Source organism: Manis javanica, chromosome 7, assembly GCF_040802235.1.
Source record: "Manis javanica isolate MJ-LG chromosome 7, MJ_LKY, whole genome shotgun sequence".
Lineage (NCBI taxonomy): Eukaryota > Metazoa > Chordata > Mammalia > Pholidota > Manidae > Manis > Manis javanica.
This window is the reverse complement of record NC_133162.1, coordinates 94658449-94666778: the sequence shown is the minus strand read 5'-3', so window position 1 is coordinate 94666778 and position 8330 is coordinate 94658449.

Sequence of the window (8330 nt, the reverse complement as noted above, 5' to 3'; positions counted from 1 at the left end):
AGACAGTGTGGTCACTAATCTGTACCCTGTAACCAGAGACACTCCAAAGCCAGCTCCTAAGCCTATTATGTGCATCTCTTCCCAACACTTCATTTAGAGACTTCACATTATAACTTGAAATTAGCTATGCTGCTAGAATTTACACCGTGGAAATCAGCAAATACTACAAATCAGGATGTGCCCTTCCTTACTCCCAGAGAGCCAGCTGTTAAACATTTGCCAGTGTACCTAATAGCATTTGCAAGTCCTGTGAGCTGCCAATAACCTGACATGCCCTGAGGTCTTTTCCAAGATTAAATCTATACAAAATCCTTTCTGTGGAGACCCTGTGAGTTGAGTGCCATGGGCATGGCTACCTTGGTCATCTCACTGACTTTCAAACTTTAAAATTCATACAACCTTTTGTTGAGGTTGGCAAACTAGGGCCCAGAGAGAAATGAAATGAAACTAGTATACAAGGTACAGGACACAGTTAAAAGTGGAGCTGATCTGGCTAAAGTTGGAAGCAGGAGACCAGAACTCACACACATCCCAATCCCCTCTTCCCTGGGCACCCCTGCACCCAGCAAGAAGCAGCATAGACATGGGTCCACAGAGTGGAGTCTGAAAACCATGTATCTAAGTCAATCAAATGAATTCAGGTCCAGAAAAGCTGTAAGCAAGTTACAAAAGAATTGAAACCCCTGTTACTTCTAGAGCCCCAGAAGTAAACTGGCTCCCCCAGCACTGATAAACACAGGGCACAGCCTATATTTACTGTGTCATTCTTTACCTCTGTCTGCCTGGTAGGCTGTGAGTTCTTTGAGGGCAGAAACTATGCCTGATCTCCCTAGTCTCCTGTATCCCACTCATGGTAGCCCATCAGCAGTTTTCATTAATTCTGCTGAGTTTGTTTCCAAATCAGGTAGTTCTAGGAAGCTTCATGGAGGAGGGAGAAGTAAACAAAGCTTTGACAGATGGGTAGAAATTGGATCTTGGCCCTTTCAGAAAGTATTTGAACATGATGCCACATCCACAGATGTCTACAAAGAATTCTGAACACAGATGAAGCTACAAAATCTTTGAAGCTGTCCTTAAGTAGTGTTGAGTTTTGATTTTGTACTGGATATGGGTGGGGGAGAGAAGGAGGAGGAGGAAGAGGAACAACAGAAAGAGGAAGAAGGCTGTGATTTGGGAGACTGAGGGCTGAGCAGACACCTAAGCTCTAACAGCCCAGTCTCGTGGTGGAACCAGTCGCTGCCTTGTCATTGTGAGCCGAGAGTCTCTGATGGGTGCTTCCAACTCCAGAATAGCCTGCCCTAGTTCAGAAAATGTATCACTAATGCATATTTCCTTTGGGTGCAAGCATTGAAGTCCTCCGAAAAAGGTGCCAATGTTACCGAGGACCTTCAAACTTGATGAATAAGTGAATGTACTCAGAGTTACATAAGCCCTCGTAACTGTTTCCTAAACCATCTGGGAATTTCCTACACCTGGATGGGCACAGAAGACCCACCTATGTGGTTGCATGCTGGCTGTCTTCCATACGTGAGACCTTCATTTTCTAATTAGTTCAATTGCAGAAATATTCTCTGAATTCAGAGTTCGTGAGGTTCCTGAACAGTAATCAGTCTTCAGTCTCATTAATCTCCTCCTCCTTTGCTTCTCTCTTTTGCTGTCTCTGTCTCTCCCCACTCCCCAACTGGTGCACATGACAGAGAACAGGTGGATGAGCAACAACATGTGACCGAGTCACTCAGGGAGAGTGATGTGGGCAATGATGTCATGCACTGAAAGGAGTGATCAGTTTTTGGCAGGGGCATGGAGCAAGCACATAAGATAAGCATAGTTTAAATAAGAAATAAGCCCTGATCTAGGTTTCAAAGTTGAACAGGAGGTTGTCTAAAGGAATTGGATTTCATGAGAAAGCATGGAAGCTAGAGTAAACAGACTATTTTTTAGATGCTGAAAGAAAAAGAAAGAAAAGATGCATGAAAATATCCTTTGAGATGGAGATAAAATAGACACTCTCAGATGAAGGAAAATGAAGAGAATTCATTACCATCAGATCTGCTCCAAAGGCAGAAAGGAGATGATCAGGAGCATCAGGAATGAAGGCAGAGTGACAGAAATCTTAAGTATCTAGGTAAATACTATAGACTCTTCTTTGCCCTTGAGTTCTTGACAGATGTACTTAATAGTTGAAAGCAGACTGATGGGACTTTCAATGTATGCAGATGTATCATAAAGAGAGGTAATTAAGGGACCCACAGACCCATATGGGGTTAAATAACAATATTCCATGTGAGTGGGAAAGTATAGAGTCTATGTAGACTGAGAAAAGTTCAGCACCTATACTGTGCAATCAGTTAACATGCAAACTATACCAAGGGATGTATGACAAAATATGATAAGGTGAAATGGAATACTAAAGCGAACATTCCCACAGTCCAAAGATAGGCAGGAAAAGGGAGACAGGAACAAAAAGTCAGAAGAAACAAAGAATAAAATGGAAGAACTACATTCAAACATATCAATAATTAAATAAAATGAAAATGGTCTAAAAGCATCAATTCAAAGGCAGAGAACAAAGTTGGAGCACTCACCCTCTCTAATTTTAAGACTTACTATAAAAGCTGCCATAATTAAGACAGTGTGATATTGGTGATAGGGAAGACAAATCAATGGAACCAAGCAGATCAGGGGTTGGCAAACTAGGGCCCAGAGACAAAATCTGGCCCATCGTCTATTTTTGTATGACCTGCTAGTTAAGAATAGTTTTCAGCTAAGAAAAGAACAAAGGGGGGGTCTGAGACAGACACTATATGAACCAGTAGTGAACTACTATATGAATCCTAAATTGTTTACTCTTGGTCCTTCACAGAACACATTTGCCAGTCCTTGGAACAGACCCACACAAATATGATTAACTGATTTTGGGCAAAGGGACAAAGGCAGTTCAAGCGGGAAGGTCATCTTTTCAACTAGCAGTGTTGGAACAAGAAGGTATCCATAGACCAAGAAAAAAAAGAAGAACCTCCACCTAAACCTCATACCTCAACACAAAAATTACCTCAAAATATACCCAGATCTAATATACAATATAAAACCACAAAACTTTTAGAATAAAATCTTTTAATCTGAGCCTAGGTAGAGTTCTTATAAATGACATAAAAAATACAACCTGTGAAAGAAAAACTGACAAATTGGAATTCATCAAAATAAAAAATGTATTCTCTGCAAAGAATGCTGTTAAGAGAATGAAAAGACTATTCACAGACTGGGAGAAATACTTTTTCATCACATTTCCAACAAAGCACTTGTATCTGAAATATATAGAGCACTTTCAAAACTAAACAATAAGAAAATGAACAGTCTAATTTTACATGAGCCAAAGACTTAAATAGATGCTTCACTAAAAGGATATATGGATGGCAAATAAACATATGAAAAGTTGTTCAACATCATTATTGATTAGGGCAATACAAATTTAAACACAGCTAAATACAACCATACAACTATTAGAATGGTTAAAATTTTAAAATATCAAGTGCAGACAAAGATACCATGTAACTGGAACTCATGCACTACCAATGGAAATGCAAAATGGTACACCAGTCACTCTTAAACCAGCTTGGCAGTTTTTTATAAAGTTAAACATAGAGTTACAGTATGACCAGCAATCGCTCTCCTAGAGAAATGAAAATCTACGTTCACCCAAAACTTTACATGTAAATATTTACAGAATCTCTATTCATAATCATCAGAAGCTGGAAACAACCCAAATGTCCATAAGAGATGAATGGATTAAAAGAACTGCAGCACATCCATTCAATGGAATTACTCAGCAGTGAAAAAGATCAGAACTACTGATACATGCAACTTGAGGGACTCTCACAGGGCTTCTGCAAAGCCTCAGAAGTTACATACTGAATGATTCCTTTCACATGACGTTCTTGAAAAAACAAAGCTCTCATGATGAAGAACAGACCAGTAGTTGCCAGAGGTTGGGTGGGGGAAGGGTATCATTACAAAAAGGTAGGAAAAGCGGTGTTCTTAGAATGACGATGCTGTTTTGGTTGTGGCAGTGATTACACAAGTCTATCCAGGTGTTAAAATTCATATACCTGCACCAGAAAGAAAAGGAGGGAGAAAGAGGGAGAGAGAGAAGGGGGCAGGGAGGAGGGAAAAAGGAAAGAAGGAAGAAGGAAGGGAGGAAGCTTCATTCTTGATAAACTTAGGAGCCATTGCTTTTCTTTCCATTCCCAGATGAGACCTGAAGGGGTTTGTTAGACTGAAGCTAGAGGCCTGCTGGGAGGCTATGGCCTTGGAGATGGACTAGGGAATGTGAGACAGACTCAGAGAGGGAAATAGAAGTGTAGTAGAGAAGCCCTACCCTCAAAGAGTCGGTGAGCTCATAGGGAAGATTCACCCAGTAGGGGAAACCGGTGCACATACACATAATGTTTAAGACAACCATTCTAACAGCCCATCTGGGTGCGAAACAGGAGCCACAGATACTGAGGCCTTCCAGGGCTGGAAGACACACACACACTTCCCTGCAGGGTTGCATGAAGGCCAGCCGCTTCCCCTGGTTCCTCCTTTGTGGAATGAATCGATGGCCTTTCTGTCTCCCAGGACCTCTAGCTCCATCGATTCATATGATACTCTACAGTGTAGCCTGTCCTTGGCAGCTAGAGTGCAAAATCTACCTGTGCCTCTGCCCAGCCTCAGGGTCTTGGGCTATTGATGTTTTTGGTGCCCATGGATGCCTTCCAGCAATTGGGCCTCTAGTTCAACTAAAAGAACCACTAAAATTCCTTGGCTCCTCACTTTCCACCTGCTCTGGTGGCACAGATGGCTGACTGCCTACCCAAGCCATCCCCTCTTTTGCTTCAAACAGGACACTGATTTCACTGGGGCCACAGTATGCCTACTGACTCCTCACTCACTCTGCAGCCCTTTTCTCCATACTCAGAGAGTATCCTGTAACTCATGTCCTGTGGGCCTCCTTCTAGACCAGGAACTAGCCATCTCCTTTTTGTCTCCTTCTGTGGGGTAAATGGAAGAATTTCCAGAATCTCCCACTTGACCTTATTCCATTTACATTATCAATAAGTGTTTCCTACTGCAGAGCCTCCCATCAATCTGGTGCAAGAGGTGGAGAAAAAATGGCCATTCTCTCCTCCCCTCCATTACCATTATGTAATCGGTCTAACATTTGCCGGTCACCAAGGACCCCCCCATGGAGTTCCTGCCAGAAAGAACAGAAGTGGGCAGGGGAAGGGGAATGTGAGCCATGGCCAGAGGAGATGGTCGGGGCTGCGGCTGGAGGAGTCGATGGTGCCAAGCCTGGCTAACCACTGTAAGGAATAAAAACCTTTCTCCCAACCTACCCTTCCTTGACTTACTTTGGTTTCATCAGATTCATAAGGGGACTCACACCTGGCTGGGAACACCCTTCCCCCTGGAGCTACAGTTCCTCTTTATAGCATAAAGATAAACCTTCACTTCCCTTGGGAGCTCCAGCCTGCCAATGGAAAGGAGTAAGAGGTCAAGAACTCTGCTTTCCTCATCTATTAGATAAGTCTGATAAATTGCACACCTCCAAAATTGTTTTGAGGATTAAATATGTAAAACATCCGACCCTTACGGGGTGTTCACAAGCCTTACCTCCTCATTGCCACTCCCAAGATGTCACCATGACAGAAATAGTCCTTTGACTAATAAGCTTGAAATAGAGATATGCTTGGAAATGATCGCACTCAGTCCCGCTCTGCAAGTTACTTCTGTGACTTCAGTTACTTTTGTTCTAAGAGTAAGTCTAAAGGTGCTTTAGAGGTGTGGTAGCTTTGATATCTCAACTTGGCTTGGCTTAAGAATTCCTAGAATTCCTTTTCCTGGGGGTTGTTGGTTGGCATGGGTCACAAGAGAAATTCATGTGGGATATCTGACGAGTGGAACGGGAGGGAAGCAACAAGCTTTTCATGACACATACACATCAGTGATCTGCAGGCTCAGCCAGGTGCTGTGGGGCAGCAAACTGGGCTCAAATGCTCACCTTCCCATGAATCCTCCTTCAGGTCCCCTAGTCCTGATAAGGGGTTCCATCCATGAAGAGGGGCCCTGGTTTCTGAAAGACACTCATACCATAAAGGTAGAGGCAACAAGAACTGAAATGAGTTTGGTCCTCGTGGGCTCCAGCTTGTCCTCGCTGTCCTAACTTTACACCCATCTTCTTTCCTGACCACCTACCCTGTGGCTTTCAAACTCCAGTGTAAAACACAAGACAAGGGCCTTCCAGAGCCTGCTTCCCCAGTCCGCACAATTGTATAAGACCAGATCCATTTCTATTTCTGTATCTGTCTATATCTGTATCTATCAATCATCTATCAGCATATCCATCTATCTATCATCTTTCTATATCTATCTATCTATCTATCTATCTATCTATCTATCTATCTATCTATCTATCTATCTATCTATCTATCTATCTATCTAAATATCTAACTATCTATCTATCTATCTATCTATCTATCTATCTATCTATCTATCTATCTATCTCTATCTATCTATCATCTATCTGCCATCTACCTACCTACCTACCTATCACAGTGGTTGCGCATCTCTGGTTGAGCCTTGGCTGATACATGACATATGAAGGACAGACAGCTCTGATGGTCTGGTATGGCTTTCAAGAGCCATACTGGGGGATGTGTCACAGCTGCTATGGACATCTATCATAATACTGTCTACTCTGTCCCAGGCACTGTGCCAAACACACTCTATTTATTGGGGCAGGCTATCTATTGCCACAAAATGGTGAGAACAAGCCATCCCAAAACTCATAGGCTTAAAACAATGGTCATTTATTCCCACGGGTCAGCCAGGGATTGCCTGGTCTATGCCAAGCTTGGCTGGATAAACCTGTCCACATGTGGGTGGCCCAGGCTGAAGGGGCAGTAGTGATCCAGAAAAGACTCTTCTTGTGGCAATGAGAAGCTCAAGAGGACAAATGGCAGTTTACAAGGTCTCTCAAGGTCAAGACTCGGAACTGGCATACTGTCACATCCACCTCATTCCATAGGCCAAAGACAGTCACATGGCTGAACCTCAAGTCAAAAGGACAAGGAAATTTATTTTGCACATGAGGTGGCCAAAGCCAGAGTGTGAGTGTCAGGCAAGGCAAAGAATCAGGTCCAATGATCCTGTCTGCCACACATGGTGTTTACAATGTGACAGGCACTGTGGGAAGCAGTTTACATTGGCTGAGCCCTGATATCCTCCCAAAAACACCAAAAGAGAGGTTTTCTATGATCTCTAGTTAAGTTAAATAACTTATCCAAGAGTACACTGCCACTAAGTGACAGATTGGGATTCAAATTTAGCCTAACTCCAGTGTCCTCACTTCACTGTGATGAAACAACTGGTGGGAGGTGGGGGTGTAAAATTAATCAAGTAATTGCACAAAAAACCACCTGCAGCTCTCAGTATCATGAAGGAGAGGTACATGGTGCCATGAGACGACATAATAGGCAGATTTAACAAAGCCAGAGAGATTTGGGTGACTGACCCTTGGTGTGAGGGATGACTCACAAAAGGGACAGGGAAAGGTATTCCAGGCAAAGGGAAGAGCATGTGGAAAGGCCTTGAGGTGAGAGGAGGGAGAATGACACAGAAAGTGACTGAAAGGAAGCCGGCATGGTCCGCATGGGGTGAGGACCCCCTGGGAGAGCCTGAGAGGAAAGGAAGTAGACTAATAATGCAAGGCCTTATAGGCTAGGGCGACGTTTCTTTCTCCTAAGAATATCAGAAAGCTTCAGAGAAGTTTTTGCAAGGGAATGACGTGGTAAGACTTGCATGTTGGAAACCTTGTCTAGTGCAGGATGGAAAACGGCTTGGCAGGATATAAAGGGATACCAGGAGCCCAGGCCCCAGGCCATTGGGGGCAACCAGCGAGGGATGGTGGTGGAAGTGGGCAGTAGTGAGTGGATTCAAGAGCTAACTAGGAGGTGAAATCCACAGGACTTGGCAAAGGGTTCCATGCAAGGACTAAGAAAGAGGGAGGTGTTAGGAAGCAGTTCTGGTTTCTGACTCACCATACCCTGAAATAGGGAGAATGGTCCAGTGTGACTGAGTGGGGACAGTGTGGGTCAGGGCCACATGGGGTCATTGTGAGTTCAGATTTGCTCACATTCATTTCAATGTGGTTTTGAGATTTCCAAGAAGAGAACCTGAGAGGTGTTAGGATATATGGATCTGGGGCTCAAAAGAGAGCTAGTGATGAGGTGACCGAGGCTCAGTGCAGCCTTGGAGAGGAGAGGACCTGGACAGGAGTCTTGAGAAATCCC